At 39.8% G+C, this 21,213-nt stretch overlaps 1 protein-coding gene and 1 long non-coding RNA gene across 6 annotated transcripts in view; one reads left to right on the top strand and one right to left on the bottom strand.

Moving 5' to 3' along the window:
* The window catches only part of LOC137027960 (NLR family CARD domain-containing protein 3-like), a 64,092-nt gene extending 62,435 nt beyond the window's left edge, over positions 1–1,657 (bottom strand). For 2 of the 5 annotated variants that reach the window (XM_067396605.1, XM_067396607.1), the window contains exon 1: positions 628–955. The gene's annotated coding sequence lies outside the window, so the exon portion shown is untranslated. Of the gene's footprint in view, positions 1–627; positions 956–999; positions 1,116–1,518 lie in introns of those variants that run through there. The other 3 variants (XM_067396603.1, XM_067396602.1, XM_067396604.1) reach the window with 3 other exon arrangements.
* LOC137027963 (uncharacterized) lies at positions 341–20,900 on the top strand. The gene is made up of 3 exons (XR_010896118.1): positions 341–406; positions 13,227–13,347; positions 13,428–20,900. It is a non-coding gene; the product is annotated as an uncharacterized lncRNA (long non-coding RNA).
* The last annotated feature ends 313 nt before the right edge of the window (positions 20,901–21,213 follow it).

Below are 21,213 nucleotides of genomic sequence, written 5' to 3'. Positions count from 1 at the left end.
GTAAAATGTGCTAAAAACTACAAAACATGGCGGATATACACGATTGACGCTGAGAGTTTGAGTGACTAATAATCAGTTTAACCTGATAGAAAATATATATTTAATGTTACCCGTGTTATTTTTCATCTGCAAATATCAATGTGGAGTTTTATAAAGATCCGAATGGCCATTAACTTTTAAATGCATCATTATGCATTAATAAGAGGAGAGTTCTCCACATGAAAGACCCGCGACTGCAGATCAACGTGCTGCATTTCTCTCCGATACGGTAGGAAATTAACTAAATGAAATGTGGAGAATGTAAGATGATTGACAGGTCAGTTTACGGTGACAGGATGTGACAGAGAGAAAAGACACGATTGTATGACGTGTTAAGCTTGTCTACTCTTTTACTACACACTCAAAAGTAAGTACTTTTTGTTCACAGAAAGAGTATATACTTTTAGGGCGTAGTATAAGTAGGCGAATTGGAACGCAGCATCGGTTTGTGACCCGAAAACACGAAAATCGAGTCAAAATCTCGTTTTCCCGTTTTTTTAACAAACGAAAAAACGGGAAACGACCGTTTTCTCGTTTCTGCGTATTTCATTTCAAATTGAAAAACAAACTATCAAAACGTACACGGACCTTGTTCTACTACATTCTTTTTGCAGCTCTTTCATGTTTATTTGCTGCAGTAATAGTAGCCTAGTAAAGAGGAAGAGTGGAACAGTTCACGCTTGATCCGCCATGTCTCTTGAACTGAGCCTGAGGTGCTATAGCAATTGTTTTCCGTCACTGAACAATAAAAAGGTAACTGCAAATCTCTCTCTCAACTCTGTTCACGTATCAACAGAAAAAAAAAAAAATACCAAAACAAAATCTGTAACGTTACGCCCATGGATGTAATCGATATGATGAAAGGAAATACAGTGCATTTAATTTTTCATTAACAAACCAAAATACAGCAACATTTGTAAGTTAGAAGTTAAAAAAGAAGTTTAAAAGAACATTCATAACCTGTGTCGTGGCGGGGGGTGGCTTGCCCTTTTGATTGTGAAAGTTAAAGTACCCTTTCCGGTTGCATGACAGTTCCCCCGCGTTCCCATTTTCCCACTTTTCCCACCTTCACTATATAATGAAAGCGTTTATTTATTTAAAACAAATAGCACCCCAGAAAAAAGCCACTTTCTCTCGAAAAAGAAAAAGGGCAGGTGCTCAAGCCCTCTGATCTCTACATGTACACGTGCCTGCGCAGAATAATAGGCTACTTTCAATTTCAAGTTATAACAAAACGACATCCTAAAAGGCAAAAGGGGGGAAATAAAATACCCCTTTCGGCATTATTGATTTTTACAAACTTGTTTTAACATGTGGCCTCCTTCGAACAGTTTTAGTAATGTCTGGCTGCTTGGGCATTTGTTAGGCTACTCCTGCAACCGTTAGGCTAAGTTAAAAACATTTAAATCCCGTTTACACATATGAAATTTGTTAATCATTCCCCCAAATAAATGTAATCGTGGAAGTAGTAAAATTTACTTGCAGTAGTTCAGACGGTCTTGTGCACCAGAAAGAACATCCAGAGTCCACTTAAATTTTTTAAACAAGTCTGTAGCAGGCCACGTTCAAACTCAAACCAGTGAGCAACGCTTTGCTGTTATTTCTGGGTTGAACTACATGTTTCCTGGAAACGGCGTGCAACGGGGTTTGTATGGGGTTAGATTCCGTCCTAAAGTATTGCGGTCACGGATCAAAAAATAAGCGTGAATCAAACATTTAAAAACACATGTACAAATATATAACATAAACTTAAAAATAATGCAAAATGATCAGAATTGCAAAGAAAGTGGTCACGGATCAAAATATAATAAGCGTGAATCAAAAAATTAAAAGTGCATCAAAACTTTAAACACGTTAAAAATTATATTGCACAAATCTTAAACTTGTGTTTATACGTTCTTAAAAGTTGTTTTCCTTGCTTTTATTACTCTGTTCTTTGTGCTCTCTTACATTTTCTGCTCACATTTTACTCTTTCGTGCTGTTTTTAATCTTTGCTCTTCTTCTACATGTTCGCTCTTGCATTTCCAAATGTTGCAGTTCGAGTTTCATGTAAATTAGGTCGGGCTTAAGCGTCACCATTGGTCCAATAGGGTCTGTGTACGGTCCGTGTACTTTTGCGTCCATTCCTTTTTCCTTACAAATCGGTTGAGTGATTCACCAGCCATACAGCCTTTTATTACTGAATGAATCAGCGTTTCAAGCGAATCGATTGAATAAAATGATTAACAGAGTGATTGCTGCCACCTACTGGCGATATTTCATATTCATTTTATCTTGTCATTTATTTCATATTTCTGTATTCAAAGCATTTTGTATAAAACATAAAATTAATGTCATTGCATTATTTGCTCTGCTGTGTGAATGTATACGGACCTCTCTGAGCAGCATTCAGTTGTGTAAATACATCTAAAAGCAACTTCAGATGCTGCTGTGCACCTCTACAGCTCAAGATGCCTTTGGCTGAAACAAAATGGTGTCAAACTATAATTGTATTGACTAAATTTAAGATTTTAAATTTAAAGATGGCATGCCTAATATTTAATAAGATATAGCTATTTTAAAAAGGTAGCCTTATTTGACTAATTAATTTATGCAATAAATATAAAAATATATATTCATCTCTGGCTTTATTGTTCAAAGTGTTATTTCATAGTCTACCCTTAAACAGTTACCCTTAGTCAGTTGTAGTTCTTGTGTTTCTGCTCATCTCTTTTTTCTGTTCTCTTCTGTCCTTCAGTGATTCTGCTTGTTAAAGGTACAATATGTAAAATTTTTGCAGTAAAATATCCAAAAACCACTAGGCTAGTGTTATATATTTTGTCCAGCTGATTACTAACAATATCTCTAATGTTTTCAACTACTTGTAAATCATGAGAAAATTCCCATTCTAAACAGTGACACGGGGCAGTGCAGTCGCCTGTCAATGACGTCAGTTACCCTTTGTTACCGCCTTTACTGACGTAGAAACCACATGACAACAGTGCCGTGGACAAATGCGGAAGTAGTGTCTAGCGTCCAGCAAACCACTAGCTTGCTTCAAGCAGTTCCTTATTTACTTCTTGCATGTTTTATGGTGGATTGTGTTACTTATTTATGGAACATAATTACTGTTTACCATCTGCCACTGGTTCTGTCCACAAGGACAGCTCCCATAAACTCATGACCGGAAAAGCGGAAGCGGCGCCGGCGACTGTGTCATAATAAAAGTCCCGCTGCTCGTGAGGCATGTGTTGATTAATCTCTCCAGCTCCTCGTTCAGCTCCCGCAACACTCGGTCCTGCTCTGCTTCATACTACAGTAACATTAATAATCGCATCCACGAACATGAGTTCTTCCAGACTCCAATCCCTATTCTTTTGCACCGTCCGTTGAGATGGAGACCACATGTCCCAAGTTTCCACTCTAAAACTTGGCGTCATCAAACTACGCCTTTGTTTTGAATAGGCTTCTAGCGACCTGTAGCGGAAAAAAATATCACAAATTGTATCTTTAACAGGTTTATTAAGGCTGAGATGATTCTATACTTAATATACACAGATTTTGTGGTTCAGATAAGGTCCAGTTTAGGTTTATTTCTTTGCTCTTGGCTGACATGTGACATTGGTGTGGCTTGCTTATGGCTCAGATCTGACAAACAGAAGTGGCCCACACAAGGACCGTAATTCAGTGCAGCATGTGGGCCAGATCATCATGCCACATGTGCCAGATGCGGGCCAGATCTGGGCCGACACAATGTTGCTATGTGGGAAGACAAAGATGCAGCGCGAGAAAAGTAAACACCCAAAAAAAGTAAAGTAAGCTCGACAGAATGGGAGTTTTTCGGCTCCTTAGACAGCCCAATCTGCAGAATTTGCCTATAGCTACAGTCAGTGCGAAGGGTGGCAACACACCAACTTTACCCACCTCCGTGTCCATCACCCTGCAGATTACGCCATTCTACAGAGAGTAAATTGTGATTATTTTACTAGTCATGGAATGGGAAATGTTATATTAACCTGTTAACAGCGATTTTCTGTGTTCATATATTTAAATAAAGCGTGATTATTTCAATAAGCTGCGTTCTCTTTACTCGGAGTGATGTAGCTGTGCAAATAAGTTATATGCCCTCAAAATTCAAGATACACGGGTATTTTTTGCCCCGACGAGTTTTTGTCATTATATCACCCTAATACCATGGAGAAAAAGCTCTGAAGCAGTGTTTTGAAATCGGCCCATCACTATATATGATGTAGATGTGTTACAATAATCACACTAGCAAGAGTGCCGTTTTTCCCAAATCAGCACAAATGCAATGTTCCTTCAACTTATTGTTAAATGAACAATGTGAGTTACATTTTAGACACAGTATTGTTAATATAATTTTTTTTCTTTATTTCGCCAACGAAAATTTCAAAGGTATGAACAGCAGAACAGAGCCCCTGTGCAACAGAAATGCTTTTGTTATACTGACTGAATCCGCGTTTAGAACGAATGAATCAGTCATTTGAACAAATCGGTTGACTCACTCACTCACTCATTAAGACAGTGACTTGCTGCCACCTACTGGCAGTTTAGTTTAGTTTCATATTTAAGGTACATTTTAATTAAAAAGTTAAAATTAGAAAAAAAAAATCCATATTTAAATATTGAATTAAATTTATGTAGACAAATTGTAAATGCTGTGTAAATATATTAATGTCACTTCTCATTCTGTGTCACCTCTGTATTGCAAAGATGGATTTTGTTGATAATGATTTAATTTGATTGGAAACAGCCATAATGTATAGGCTTACTATGCTAGTATTAATTTTTATTTCTACAGGTCTTAAAAAGCCTTAAATTTGACTTTAAAAAATGTGCAGCAACCCTGAAAGAGAAAAACTAAATAAACAAAGTAAAAATTATTTAGACTGAAAAATTCCCCCCCACCAAGGATTCTATAAATATCTCGATATATCGATATTGTGAAATTGTTTGGGCACAATAACTGTGGTGTGAAAAATCTAATATCATGACAGCCCTAGCTATGATGTTGTAATATTTACCATTATATAATCAGATGAGAATAGAATAGAAGGGGGTGATAATTTGGCAGGGGGTCGAGATCGGCACAACACCTGATACCGTAGCAAAACTTTGCACACCGATTTGAGCTTGAATGTGCCCCTGAGCAGGCTTATTTCATGTAAACAGATTAGATTGCATCTTTTTAAGTGGAATTGATACTTTAAATCTGTCCCAGCCACTGCTAATTTATTTCAAGAGTAGTCTACTTATCCAGGAACAATAATTTAAAATGATAATAATTTACTAATTAATTTGAAAGTAATATTATAAATGTTGAGTAGTCTATAATACTCTATAGGCACAGCCAGTTTTACTCATTGAAAGATTTATTTGTGATGGAATAATTGCTTTACAATTGTATTGGAGTCTTACACACATGCTTGTACAGTTATTCTGACCCATGCATTAATTCGAATGATGATGCTATTATGGGAGTGGCTTGATGCAGATAACTTGATCTTGACATTATTTATTTTTTAATTAAAAGTTTATAATAATAACAAATCTGCTTCAAAGATAAAATTAAATGAATTGCGAATTACAACATTGAAATAAAAATGTACAACTGTACAAATGCTTGTGACTCTAAATAACAGAGGTGGGTAATCCAGGGGTCAAAGAGTAAAAGTCTTGCCTTATTTTTATTCCATCCACTGAAGCATTAATGAGATAAATAAGTGATTAATTGAGTGATGATTGAGCATTATTGAAGACACCTGATGATAACAAGCAGAATCACCAAAGGAGAAATTCACAATTTTTAAGTTACCATCATCGAGGTCAGGGTTTGTTTTAGTTGAGCTCTTGACCCTTGACTTTTTAATATTAATTATGTTTGGGCAGTTTTAACTTCATTAAAACCAATCAGAAAAACCAAGTTAAAAGATGATCAGGTGGTGTTGGTTATGTTTTCACATAATCATTATTTGATCTGAATCACTGAACTCATTTAGATCTCAATCGCTGAGTTAGATTTACATTATTGATTACAGCAGCACTGTGATTCTACAGAAGATCAGCTTATGCAATACAGAATTTTTTTTTTTTTAAAGTTGTCCTTATCACCAAAAAAAAAAAAAATTTTAGGCACACACAGACATCAAGAATCAGCGTATGAATCTCAACGACGGTGACAAGCAACATATTCTGATCAACAGATCAACTCCGAACATTAGAAAACAAGCTACTAAAAGTCACAGAAAAACAGCAAAATTTTAATAGTGAGAATAAAGAAAATTACTAAGACAATTCAGCTCATAATTTATTCATGCAGCAATGCATGATGGGAGCCATAGATGAATTTTGATTGGTGGCTCCCAGAATGCACTGCAACATGCTTTATGATGGTCACCACTGTTGAGATTCACAGGATGATTCTTGATGTCTGTGTGTTTAAATGAGCTCTGTTTTTTTTTTTTTAATCAGAACTCTTAAAAAAAAATAATAATAATTGTATTGATAAAGCTGATCTTGTGCTGTATAATCACAGTGCTGCTGTAATCAATAATGTAAATCTAACTCAGAGATTGAGCTCTAAATGAGTTCAGTGATTCAGATCAAATAATGTGAAAATATAACCAACACCGGATCATCTTTTAATTTTGCTTGTCTGGTTGTTTTTAACGCAGTTAAAACTGCCCAAACAAAATCGAATATTAAAAAGTCAAGGATCAAGAGCTCAACTAAAACAAACCCTGACCTCGATGATGGTAACTTAAAAATTGTGATTTTCGCCTTCATCAGGTGTCTTCAATAATGCTCAATCATCACTCAATTAATCACTTAAGCTGCATTCATGTCACCTCGTATTTACCGGAATCTTGAAATGACAACACGTGACATTATATTCGGAGCTGTTCACGTCCTTTTGGTCCTTGGACTGGGAATTATGCGTTTCCATGGCAGCACTGTCAACGCCTAAATGAATCTACAGCTGTCAGGTGGTACAGCGCGGCCACGTGGTATATCTGGGAGCTCTCAAGCTGTAATTACGAGCTCTACGAGGACGTCAACGCTTTTTACAAGCTAGAATATCGTAACTACAGGAATTACGAGGCCACGTGAACGCACCTTTTTTTCTCTCATTAATGCTTCAGTGGGTGGAATAAAAATATGGCAGGACTTTTACTCTTTGACCCCTGGATTACCCACCTCTGATGCTTCATTAGTGATGGGACATTTGAACCGAGGCTTCGGAGCTTGTGTCGAGCATAAATGGGCGTGCCAGATGAAGCGTCGATTCGAGGCTTGTGTTGGGAATGTAGAAATCACGTGACCGATGACAAACGAGGCCTCGGTTTGTGCGGAATACGTCATCGGTTCAGTTTGAGTGTCGCTTCCGAATAAAGGGGTTTCGAAACACACGCCACCTTGTGGGTGTTTCAGGAGTAGTAGAAACAGTAGTAGTAGAGTGTCGGAGAGTCAGAGTTGTGTCATTGTCGTTATTGTATTATTAGAGCTATATTATTTTATTATATTGGGTTATATTAGTGTTAGTATATTGTTGTTATTATTACTTATATTAGTTAGATTATATTATTATTATTGATATTATTATATTACATAGATAACATTAGTTGGATTGCTTTGGATTTTTGGACTTGGACTGGACTGCTTGTGGTTCCCTTTCGTGGGAACTATCGACGCTACGTCGAATGACGTGATGGGAACCCTCTGTATTTTGTGTTCGTGAAGCACCTCTGTATCCAACCAATGAAGAGACGTGACGTCAGAGGCGGGTGACGTCACGGATCAGGAAGCTATAAAGCACACCTGAACACAAAGCACGCCAGCTTCTGTTGTCTTCAGCAAGCGCTCTCTGTATCTTGTGTGTCTTATTTGGTGTTGTTTGTCTTATTACATATAAACAAGTCAAGATATCTTCGTCTGAGGACAAGAGTATCTCACACCAATCCATATATTTATATATAAAAAAGACACGTATTATGGCGAGAAACAGCAGTGAAATGGGAGTGAGCCCAGGCAGCTCTCGAGGGAGCGTCTGTGTGCACTATAAAAACTCGCTCTCAGGACACTGCTGCAGTGTTCCCCGCGGATCGGGTCCCGCTTCTGCTGAGGCAGGGCGGAGGCTCCGTTCATGGGGTTCACAAATGGATCTGACAGAGGGATTAGAGACGGGCGCGCCTTTTCTCTGCCCTCACCAGCCAGGTTCAGCGCCGTCTCCCAGGTGGAAGCACGCTCTGCGGTTTCTTCCCCCGGGTTGAGGCACCGATACTCACATGTCCAGCTCTGAGGAGGTGGATATTGTGATATCGATCTGAGGATCGCCACCTCACAGTCACACACACATATCGTGTTTCAAAATCACACGTTTATAACAAATCAATCGTGAACAGCAGTTTGATTTTTCCCCCTGTGCTACACTACAAAGCGAGTTGGGATACACACGATTTATGTGTTGTTTGCTGGGAGTGGAGCGTGCACGTCAGCTCACAACTGACAGTGACCGTGTTCATTCATAAAAATGTCCCGAAGAAAAGTATGCACTAGCGGGAGTTTTGTAGCTCCACTCCTGTTGGCTTTATTCTCGAGGGAATAAAAGTCTATTGCAAAGCTCGAATCTCACGCTTGCCGAGGCAGCGCGTGGATTGAGTTTTCATTAAAGAATATAGCTCAGATCTCGCGCTTGCCGAGGCAGCGCGTAGACTGAGTTTTCATTAAAGAATATATGGCTCGGATCTCGCGTTGCCGAGGCAGCGCGTAGATTAAGTCTGCAAGAATGAAAATACGGCTCGGGTCTTGCGTTTGCCGAGGCTGCGCATATATCACGTGTCCGTAATTATGCATGTGTGTGTATGTGTATGTATATATTAAGGGATCTGAGTAGACGGGAGTTCCCTTTCTCTATTTCCCTAAAATACCTTGCGAATTATTACGAGCTATAATTCTTTTTTGTATTCTAAATATATTCAGTCTGTTCAAAAATATAAGAACTGGCTGCATTTAATTTGAGGATTAAATGAAATATTGAATACATTAAATTCTGAGGAATTTAAAAGCCTCCGGACTAGGATGGATCTGAGGACCGTCATTATCTCTCGGAAGGCTTCAAAGAAGAGGTCCTGACATAGTGCAGGATCTCTCGAGGGCAGCCCCCTCCGGGGGGGTTCGGATATCGGGTCCTCCTCGGTGCCCTCAGGGGACCGTTCTGTCAACCCTGCCACCAAGCGTGAGTCAGGGCACAGCAGTTTCCACCGATCCTCCGAGGAGAGTCGGCCAGCACGTGATTCGTCTGTCTGCCGGTGCGCCGCGTCAGATAGACGAGCCAAGTGCTCAAAAAACACCAGAGACCAGTCTCGAGAGACTGGTTCCCTTAGTAGAATATTTGGAAGAGTGGAAAAATCCCGAATGTTTCGAAGTGGGTGCTGCTCATGATAGAACAGGGCTACAGAATTCAGTTTGGTTCACGACCGCCCAAGTTCAATGGGGTGCTTCCTACGGTGGTAACCCCAGAGCAGTCTCTGATGATGGAGCAAGAAGTAACGACGCTTTTGCAAAAAGGGGCTATAGAAAGGGTTTCCCCTCCCAGCAAAATGTCGGGCTTTTACAGCCGCTACTTCATTGTTCCGAAGAAGGATGGAGGGTTGCGTCCGATCATAGATTTACGTGTGCTAAATCGATCCATAAAGAAGCTGAAGCTCAAAATGCTTACACTCAGACAGATCATCCCTCAGATCAGGTCCGAGGACTGGTTTGTAGCGACAGATCTGAAAGACGCATACTTTCATGTATCCATCCATCCTTCACACAGGAAGTTCCTCAGGTTTGCTTTCGGGGGCGAAGCTTACCAACACAGGGTTCTTCCGTTCGGCCTATCCCTCTCACCCCGCACGTTCACGAAGCGCGTGGATGCAGCGCTGGCTCCGCTGAGACTCCAGGGCATCCGCGTGCTGAACTATATCGACGATTGGTTGATATTAGCTCAAACAGAACAACTGGCAGTTCAACATCGAGATGTTGTCCTGTCGCACATGAAGTGGCTTGGGCTGAGGCTCAACGCCAAAAGAGTGTGCTGGTCCCGAGTCAGGTTGCAAACTACTTAGGTGTAATCTGGGATTCCACCACGATGCAGGCGCAGTTGTCCCCTGCTCGTTTGAGTTCCATTCTCGGGGCCGTGAAAGGGGTGAAGTTAGGCCAGTCACTCACTGTAAAACAGTTTCAGAGACTGGTGGGTCTGATGGCAGCTGCGTCCAACGTTATTACTTTTGGCCTTCTGCACATGAGACCCCTACAGTGGTGGCTCAGGACCAAGGGGTTTTCCCCGAGGGGAAATCCTTTTCGCATGATCAAAGTCACGCGGCGATGCCTTCGTGCTCTGGTCATGTGGAAAGAGCCTTGGTTAATAACCCAGGGACCCGTGCTGGGGACTTCTGGTCGTCGTGTAATGCTTACGACAGATGCTTTCCTCACGGGCTGGGGAGCGGTCATGAGTGGCCGCTCAGCTCAGGGTCTGTGGGAGGACCATCAGCGCTCCTGGCACATAAATCGGCTGGAGATGATGGCGGTGTCTCTAGCACTGAAACACTTCCTCCCAGACCTGAGGGGCCACCACATGTTGGTCCATACGGACAACATGACGGTGGTCTCTTATGACCAGTCACTCACTGTAAAACAGTTTCAGAGACTGTTGGGTCTTATGGCAGCTGCGTCCAACGTTATTACTTTTGGCCTTCTGCACATGAGACCCCTACAGTGGTGGCTCAGGACCAAGGGGTTTTCCCCGAGGGGAAATCCTTTTTCGCATGATCAAAGTCACGCGGCGATGCCTTCGTGCTCTGGTCATGTGGAAAAAGCCTTGGTTCCTGTCCCAGAACCCATGTTGGGGACTTCTCGTCGTCGCGTAATGCTTACGACGGATGCTTCCCTCACTGGCTGGGGGGCGATCATGAGTGGTCGCTCGGCTCAGGGTCTCTGGGAGGACCATCAGTGCTCCTGGCACATAAATCGGCTGGAGATGATGGCGGTGTTTCTTGCATTAAAACACTTCCTCCCAGACCTGAGAGATCACCATGGGTTGGGCCGCACGGACAACACTGCGGTGGTCTCATACATCAACCATCAGGGGGGCTTGCGGTCTCGCCTGTTATTCAGGCTGGCCAGTCGCATCCTCCTCTGGTCCCAGGGAAAGCTCCTCTCGCTGAGAGCAGCTTACGTCCCCGGGCGGTTGAATGTGGGAGCGGACGCCCTGTCGAGGCAGGGCGCGAGACCGGGGGAATGGAAACTCCACACTGAGGTGGTGGAGTTGATATGGAAAACTTTCGGTCGAGCTCAAGTCGGTCTATTTGCCACAGAGGAGTCAGCTCAGTGCCCTCTGTGGTACTCACTTCAGCACCCAGCACCTCTAGGGCTGGATGCCATGCTACAGACGTGGCCGAGGCTACGTCTGTATGTGTTCCCCCCAGTCTCAATGCTCCTGGGAGTTCTGGAGAAGGTTCGCCAGGAGAAGGTCGACCTAATATTGGTGGCCCCGTACTGGCCGACCAGAATATGGTTTTTCGGACATAATGTCTCTACTTCAAGGCTCTCCCTTAGAGCTTCCTCTCAGGCAGGATCTCCTGTCTCAAGCGGGCGGCACGATTCTCTATCCCCGCCCAGAAATGTGGAAACTGTGGGCCTGGCCCCTGAGGGGGCAAGGCTCATAGGAACTGGTCTCTCAACCGAGGTTGTAGAGACCATCCTTCACTCCAGAGCTCCCTCCACGAGGAAGTTGTACTTATGTAAATGGAAATTGTTCTCTGTGTGGTGTGAACAGCATAATTTGGACCCGGTCCATTCTTCTGTCTTTGACATGCTTCAGTTCCTTCAGGAAAAGTTTTCGGAAGGTTTAACCCCTTCCACGCTGAAAGCATATGTGGCCGCTATTTCGGCTCATCATATCCCTGTAGGGGGCTCCTCGCTGGGTCGAGACCCCCTAGTAGTACGCTTCCTCCGTGGTGCACTCAGGTTGAGACCTGTGGTGTGCACAAAGACCCCGACCTGGGACCTCACTATTGTGCTCCAAGGGCTGGCTGAGGCTCCCTTCGAGCCAATAGAGGAGGTGTCAGACAAGTTCTTGACACTTAAAACTATCTTTCTCTTGCCGTCTCTTCTTTGAAGAGAATTGGTGATTTACAAGCGCTGTCAGTCGCTCCATCTTGTCTTTAGTTTGCGCCTGGTATGGTGAAAGCCTTTCTGCATACCAGGCCGGGCTATGTTCCGAAGGTTCCGACGAGGGTCCCAGGTCCCATTGTACTCGAGGCTTTCTGCCCGCCTCCTTTTACGAGTTCGGATCAGGAAAGAAAGTGGATAAGCAAGTGGGTGGTCGAGGCCATCTCACTTGCATATGAGACAGTGGGATGTCCGTGTCCCTTAGTGGTGCGCGCTCATTCCACGAGAGGTATGGCCGCGTCCAGAGTCTGGAGTCTCCATGGACGACATTTGTGGTGCGGCTGGATGGTCATCCCAGCACACCTTCATCAGATTTTATAATCTTAATCTTAATATCATTTCGGGGGCCAGGGTCCTACAAGATAGCAGCCAGGCACTCGGAGACACGGCGTAGTTGGGATTGCGTTCCCATCACGTCATTCGACGTAGCGTCGATAGTTCCCACGAAAGGGAACGTCTCGGGTTACGAGTGTAACCCCTGTTCCCTGAGTAAGGGAACGAGACGCTACGTCACGTGGCCGTATCTCCTGCATACCTGGTGCGCTTGCTTCAGACATTTTACAGAAGCTGGCGTGCTTTGTGTTCAGGTGTGCTTTATAGCTTCCTGATCCGTGACGTCACCCGCCTCTGACGTCACGTCTCTTCATTGGTTGGATACAGAGGTGCTTCACGAACACAAAATACAGAGGGTTCCCATCACGTCATTCGACGTAGCGTCTCGTTCCCTTACTCAGGGAACAGGGGTTACACTCGTAACCCGAGACGATTTGGATCGCGTTTTGGATTTGTTTGCTTTTTTTGTGACCACTTAATGGAGCCAACAAGAAAGAGGAAATCCTCCCCTGTCTGGCGCACTTTGAAATAGTTGCTGACATAAGATATGTGTAATTGTTATATTTTACTGTCTTAATATAATTATAATCCTCACTATATGGCTGTATAATCTTTCATGTCTATTATTTCATGTTCCAAGGTGAAATGCTTGCTTTGCCTGAAGGAGCTGACATACAGCAATAACACCTCCTCCATGCTCAGGCATTATTGAGCACTGCATGAACATGCAGAAACTACTAACAATCCACACAGTACTCAAAGTAATACATAATATTTATTTTTCTTTATTTAAATAAGGTGTTAGGCTCCTACAATACACCAGATTTGTATTTTATTATAGATTCCAAAAAAAGAAATGGTGAATGAGGCCCTGGTGAACATGGCCGTCAAGGACTCCCAACCCTTTTCCATTGTGGAAGATGCTGGATCTCTCAAGATCTGAGGATCCACTAGTATACTGGGCTCAACAGAAGCATCTGTATCCTCACTTATACCAGCTGGCACTGGCATTCTTATGTTTCCCTGCATCCTCTTTCCTTGCGAAAGGATATTTTCCAAGGCTGGAGAGGTTTTGTCCAAGAGGAATCGTCTAAACCCCAACACACTTCAAAAAATACTGTTCCTCAATAAAAATCAATTATAATCCTTTCTTCACCCACCCCAAACTGCTCTGTTGCAGTTTGCAATATTTACACTCCCTCCACAATCACTGCACTCAACACAGCATCAATTTTGTTGTACATACTCTCACTATCCAAACAATTTATGAATAATTAATTAACTGTGTGTGTGTGTGTGTGTGTGTGTGACAGTTGTCTTTGCACAAGTAAAGTCAGACAGAGAAAGATACATATTTTATTTTATACCTAGGCAATGCACAAATGTCTGTTCAGGTCAGGATTAATTTTGTCCGCTATTTCTTTGCACAGTAGCTATAGGTGTCACTAGTGAGCAATGTTGAACGAAGCTTCGGGTAATGAACCTTTTGGTGAAGCAATGGGTTGCGAAGCCTCAGTGCTTCATGAGGCTTCATTTGCCCATCACTATGCTTCATATTTTGTGTGAAGTACAATAAACGTTATAACACTCATTGGTAAGCAGGCTTGTAATAATATAGTGGATAAAAACAAGAAGACAATACAAGTTATAACTGTAATTGAACTAAACTATACCTGTTCTATCTCCATGCAGCATATATTCGCAGTTTCTGACATTATAGCACGTCCTGACTGAATCCTGACACCAAAGAATGAGCTCTTGAAGCTCCGCCTTCTTAGGCCAGCACAGCAGCTCATTTGCATTTAAAGGGCCCACACTGAAACGGCGTGTTTTTGCTCAACTCCAAAAAGTGGCAATTTTAACATGTATATAAAAAATGATCTGTGGGGTATTTTGAGCTAAAACTTACACATACACATACACACTCTGTGGACATCAGAGACTTATTTTACATCTTGTAAAAGTGGGCATAATAGTTCCCCTTTAACATGGTAGCAGAGAAAGGTTTGCTAAAACAAAGTTACTGGGTTGTCCTTTTTCACGTTTTCTGGGTTGGTAGATGCACCGGGGACCCAATTGTAGCACTTAAACATGGAAAAAGATCAGATTTTCAAGATATGTCCCCTTTAAAATGCATATTGAGTTACTGAAACAATCTTTATCATAGAATATACTCTTTTGTTCACATTAAGTTGACAGTTTGAACATTCTTGTTTATATTTATTTATTTATTTTCACAAATTATCCATTGTTGCTTTCAGTCAAAGAGACTTTTAGTTCGGCTACAAAGCTGGGAATACATGGTATTCAGACTCACATCAGACACCTTTAACATTATATAGAGCACATAAACAGTACCTACCTGAGATTAGCATTGCTATACTTTGTGTTGTTGTTCCAGCCGCGACATCTAATGTCTCACCAATAACCACTACATCCTGTTTGTACAACAATTTGTCAACCCAGTGGTGAACAATTGAAATTTCAAAACATTTTGAAACACTTATGACTTAATGAAGCCTCGTTTACTGAAATCATGTGACTTTGGCAGTTTGATTAACGCTCCGAACCACTGATTCAAAACAAAAGGACGGATCGCAGTATCAAACTTCTGCCCAGACGACTGCATCATCATTTATGTATTTTAAATAGGCTATATATATTATAAACAATTTTAAAATTCTACCTATAAAATAATAGGCTATTCTGTTTCTAGAGCAATACAATTTTTGAAACAGCAAATTCAGTAGATAAACTCAATATAATATGACACTAGAAACAACTCTAAAATGTCAGAAACGGTCCTGCCATTTTAAATAAAGTTAAACTAACGTTACAGGAGATTGATTGCTGTAATTAGAGTAGGCCATCATTAGTTTTCTCCTGCTATAGTTATTATTTTATACCCATAAAAATAATTAGTAGTGATAACAACTACCTTAAATGACCAAAACCATCTTTTGGAAAATTTTATTTGAAGCATAATTTATTTTCATTTTCCTGTTCATTTGTATTGAGAGGGCGGGGTTTATGACATATACTGCATCCAGCCACCAGGGGGCGATCAAAGAGCCCGCAGCTTCACTTTTCAGGACGTATGAGGCACACCTGGTTCTGAAGATGAACAGGTCTTACAGGTGTGGAACGACATGAGGGTGAGTAATGTATGACAGAATTTTCATTTTTGGGTGAATTAACCCTTTAAGAGTCTAGTTTAACCGCTGTTTAGTGAAGGCGTTACGTGTGAGAATCATTAAAAGCAGGACAGGAAGAAGCCCCTTCACCTAGAAAATAAAGGCACGTGCACTGACTACACACTTTTCATCTCTGAAAATAACCAACCACTGCAGGTTTCAGTTTGACTCAGAAAGGCTGTGAGATGGCAGACAGTTTTACCTTTTTCAGATGTTTCACACTGAATAAGATGTTTCACATGATTGCTCTGTTCTGTTTGTGCTCATGGCGTCTGATCGGTAAGTTGTAAATACATGTTGTTTTTTTGTTTGCTTAATATCAGTAATATTCACAGATGAGAAAAGTCATGGAAAATAATGGAAATTTTCTGGGGAAAATTTAGCACATTATCTTGATAGGATAAATGTTGATTTGACTTATGATTCATAGATTTCATTTGAATTGATGGAATTCAAAAGCAATTCTTGCAAATTCATAATAATTCAGTATAATTTTTTGATTTAAATAAATTGCATTTAAATGATTTTTTAATACATTCTCTAATGTGTTTTGAGCTAGAAAAAAAGGACTGCACTGTTACTGCACCACAAGGCCACATGGCTGCACTTTTATTTTACAGTCCTGTTCCCTATGTACTCAATATAGTAATTACTATAATCGGGTAATGTCTAATTACTAACCTTGAACCAACCTCTAAACCTAACCTTAACCCATACAAGTTACCTTATACTGACCAATACTTTTTTTAGGTAATTTCACCGTAAGTACACATACTGAAAATAACGCGCAACCAACCCCATTAAATGGGCATCATAAACACTTTGACTCAATGTAAACAGATGTTTACCTATAGGCCACAGAACAAAATAACTGAATTTAAATAAACAAAACACCCAGGTCAAATGTTTATATGCATTTGTTTCTTTGATTCTTATGCATTTCTGCTGTTACCAGGATGATCAAAAGCTACAGACATTCACTGATGCTCAAGGCAACACATAACAGTAAGAGCTTTTTGAACAGGCTGATTGGTGGAAACTTATTTTGTTTCAAGATCTTATTTTTAGCATTGCCCTTTAGAAGCTACATAAGACACTTACATGTTTCAAGACAATATAAAAACGATTTACCCTGATCATCCTGTGCAAAAGTTTCCACGCCCTGACCCTCAAAGCATCATGTTGCCTTCTTGAGCATCAGTGAATGTCCGCACCTTCTGTGAGAGCTATATATCATAGTTTTCCTCAGGTTAAAAAGATAATTCAATGTTGGGATGGGTTTAAAAATGCAGGTGACTTTGGAAAATCAAAGGATGTTTTGGACCTTGAGGATTCGGAAGAAAATGCGCAGAAAGACACGTCATTATTGAGTTCTCTTTCGCGCTTGAACAAACAACTACATTTGACAAAATACCAGTTTTGTAAAGTATCCTCATGAGAGCAGTCTTAAAAGAGTTAAAAAGCGTCTTAAATGAACTTTTTAAAAGTTGACTAATAATCCAATTGCTGTGATGTCTGTCATTGATTAAAGAACAAATGTAGCAGAAAATTGTAGCTTTAAATTAGGATTAATCTATATATTTCATTTATAATTTATGCAGTGAAGTAATTTATTCAATTTCTGTATATTTCTACAAGTTAGAAAAAAGGAAGGTCACAGGTAAATATGACATTTATTATAATGGGTTTATGTGAAGATTTTTCTACATTAATTTGGAGAATAACTGTGAAAGTATTACAGTATAAAAATATTAAAAACTCCAATGTTTTAATCGTGATGAATTAGGTTTTTTTTTTTTTTTTTTTTAAATCGATTGAATTTTTGATGAACATATCAATTCATGAAAATAATGAGTGCATGTAAGTAATTATGCTGATAAAATATTTTAGAGCTAAGTATATAAGCAAAACAATTCTATAATTATACACTATTTTTCATTTTATTTATTTCCATGATTTTTCATGGCCTGGAAATCCATCCATCCTCCACAAGATGCTCACAATTTTAAAAGTCCTGTGAATTTCCAGTTTTTCTTCAGTCTATCAATGGCTTGAGCTTGACCTGTGCAATATAATCATTTTAATGATACTTTGTGATGTGTGTGATGTGAATGATTCTGCTTTGATGCATAAAAACAAAAGAATCGGTTGTTAAAAAATGTAATTACTAAGTATGTAGGCTAAATAACGAACCCTCATTATATATTAAGTTGCGTAGGCCCATGTCTATCGGAAACAAAGCATGTGGGTCTGATGATTCAGCTTCGGTTTTGTTCTTTTTTTTAATAACATGCATGAATGTGAAAAAGTGTGGGACCTGCTTGATCTTAAACAGAGTTATTAAATGAAATAAACCATGAAAAAGATCTCACTCGTGAGAGTGAAAGATGCCTCTCAACTGCTTCTCTTTCAGTAACCAGTTCTTAAAAGTAGTAGAGTAGATTTTAATATGAACATTAATAGGTTTATATTAGGTTCTATAATTATGACTTATGACTATAAAAAACTTTTTGGGCAATGAAAAGTGGATCTTCAAAGAACTATAGATACCAATAATCTAAAAAACCAACGTAATCTGTTATGTCTTAAAGGGTTAGTTCACCCAAAAATGAAAATTCTGTCATTTATTACTCACCCTCATGCTGTTCCTCACCTGTAAAACCTTTGTTAATCTTCGGAACACAAATTAAGATATTTTAGTTGAAATCCGATGGCTAAAAACATTTAAAGTGATTCAATATTAATATTATAAAGCGATGAGAATATTTTTGGTGCGCCAAAAAAAAAACAAATAACGACTTATTTAGTGATGGCCGATTTCAAAACACTGCTTCAGGAAGCAGTAAATTGACTAGCACAAACCTTAGTAAATCACATTCATTTAAAGTCCCCATGAAATCAAAATTTAGTTTTTTTAGCTCTTAGTATGAATATATTAGCCTTTAAGGGTTAGTTCACCTAAAAATGAAAATTCTGTCATTTATTACTCACCCTCATGCCGTTTCACACCCGTAAGAGCTTAATCTTTGGAACGCAAATTAAGATTTTAGTTGAAATCTGATGGCTCCGTGAGGCCTTCATAGGGAGCAATGACATTTCCTCTCTCAAGATCCATAAAGGTACTAAAAACATATTTAAATCAGTTCATGTGAGTACAGTGGTTCAATATTAATATTGTAAAGCGACGAGAATATTTTTGGTGCACCAAACAAACTAAATAACGACTTATTTAGTGATGGCCGATTTCGAAACACTGCTTCAGAAAGCATCGGATCATAAATGAATCAGTGTATCAAATCATGATTCGGATCGTGTGTCAAACTGCCAAACGGCTAAAATCAGGTGACTTTGGCGCTCCGAACAGCTGATTCGACACACTGATATGGAGGAGATTTGGAGGAGAAACAGGTAAAGAGATTATGAAGAAAATGGGGTTTTATGAGCTCAAGGGCTCTGAGAGCTGCAGGCGAAACACTATAAATGGAGGAGCTTCTAGATATATCCCGCCCTGTCTTCCTGTTTCATTGGAAATTACGTCAACACAGTCAATAAAGCTGCACGTTCCAGGGCACTTCAGTGAAAGTGATGTGACGTGGCCAGGTAACCCATACTCTGAATGTGTTGGGCTCTTAATGTACTGTAATAAACCTGTTGCCATATGTGCCATTAATTTAATCAAACGATAAAAAGAATTGTTGCTCTTGACTGAACTACTTTTGTAGCTTTAAAAATAATCAATTTAATTGTAATGAACACACTATGCAGTGACACTGTTTGTTATTAAAAATAAGAACAAAGATGCAAATAACAAAGATAATTGAACAAAAAGAGCTATATGGTGATTATTAATACAGTTATTATTATTAATATAATAATTGCAGGAAAAGATGCACCATGATACTTAGAGAATCGTTTCATAATCGAATCGATATTATCGGAATCATAATCTAAATGAATCGTGAGGCAAGTGAAGATTCACACAATAATGAGAATGCTGTCATTTGCCCATGTGAACACCAGCAAAAGTCATTTAAATTCAGGGTGCGAACTACGGGGGAGCTAGTGGGAGCTCGGCTCCCCTTAATAAGACATGGCCTCCCCTGAAAACGTGATTTGTGAAATTCTGGGGGGTCTCAAAAAATATTGACAATGTGTTATTTTGACGTCCAATTTTAGTTTTGTGTAATGTGATCATCATTGATTAGTATCTGTAAAATTGCAAACATATTATTTATTCATGCATGACAGCGATTTAAACCTATTCACTTCAATAAAGATAACTACAGTATGCCATTCTTGTCATGAGGATCAAGGTGTGGGGGTGCAAATTCCACTCATGTTTAGTACATGTTGTTAACTCGAACAGCAAAGGAAGCTGACCCCAGACCTGTGTTAAGGTGAGGCATGTTATTCACAATTATGTGTTGTGCTGGGTTTTTATAGCTCTCCGTGACTCTCGGTGTATAAGACCTAATTGAACGGAGGGATTATGGTATTCTTCTGTAGCCTGACAAGTAACTTTAACCGTTGTTCATGCTCATTCATTTTTTATTTATTTTTAAAAGTTCATAAAACAATCTAAAACCTTGAGGCAACACCGTACCATAGAGGGTTAAACAAAGTATTTTATTCCGGATCATCAGTCATGCTCGGTGTACACTGTCATAGACACAAATTCAATCATAGTGTGATGGAGACATTGCCTCCTCTCACGTAACTTTCCCCCATTCATTCTCTATTACCCCCCACAAAACCCACCGCATGCTTAGGAGGTAGGCTATAATTGATTTTCGGGAAGGGAGGCGAGAGAGACGCGACTCCTGCTGTAACTTTAGCTGCGGGTGTTGTTGTTGGACAGTGTTCCTTTAGAAAAATGAGTGACTTGTACACTTTTTATTGTCGCATTCTGTAACATTTTATTTTTGTAATATGGATTATTTTCTCATCCTAATTTTTTGAGGAGGCACTGCCTCCCTTGCCTCCTCGGAGGAAACGCCCCTGATCTAAACGTCCCATATTTAAAAATATGAAGGTGTTGAAAGAGCAGGTGAATTCAAATTTTCATTTTGTTACTGACATTGTTGCATTACATTAATTGTGCTCTAAACAGCAGATAACTTTAAAACACCATTAAATGATTAGTCCACTTTCAAATCAAAATTTCCTGATAATTTACTCACCCCCATGTCATCCAAGATGTTCATGTCTTTCTTTCTTTAGTTTAAAAGAAGGTTTTTGATGAAAACATTCCAGGATTTTTCTCCATATAGTGGACTTCAATGGCCTCCAAACAGTTGAAGGTCAAAATTACATTTTCATTGCAGCTTCAAAGTGTTCTACATGATCCCAGATGAGAAATAATGGTCTAGAGAAACCATCACTCATTTTCAAAAAAAAAAAAAAAAAAAAAAAATTAATTTCATACATTTTAAC

Source organism: Chanodichthys erythropterus, chromosome 10 (assembly GCF_024489055.1).
Source record: "Chanodichthys erythropterus isolate Z2021 chromosome 10, ASM2448905v1, whole genome shotgun sequence".
Lineage (NCBI taxonomy): Eukaryota > Metazoa > Chordata > Actinopteri > Cypriniformes > Xenocyprididae > Chanodichthys > Chanodichthys erythropterus.
The sequence above is the reverse complement of the archived record's forward strand: the minus strand, read 5'-3'. Positions and strand labels throughout refer to the sequence as shown.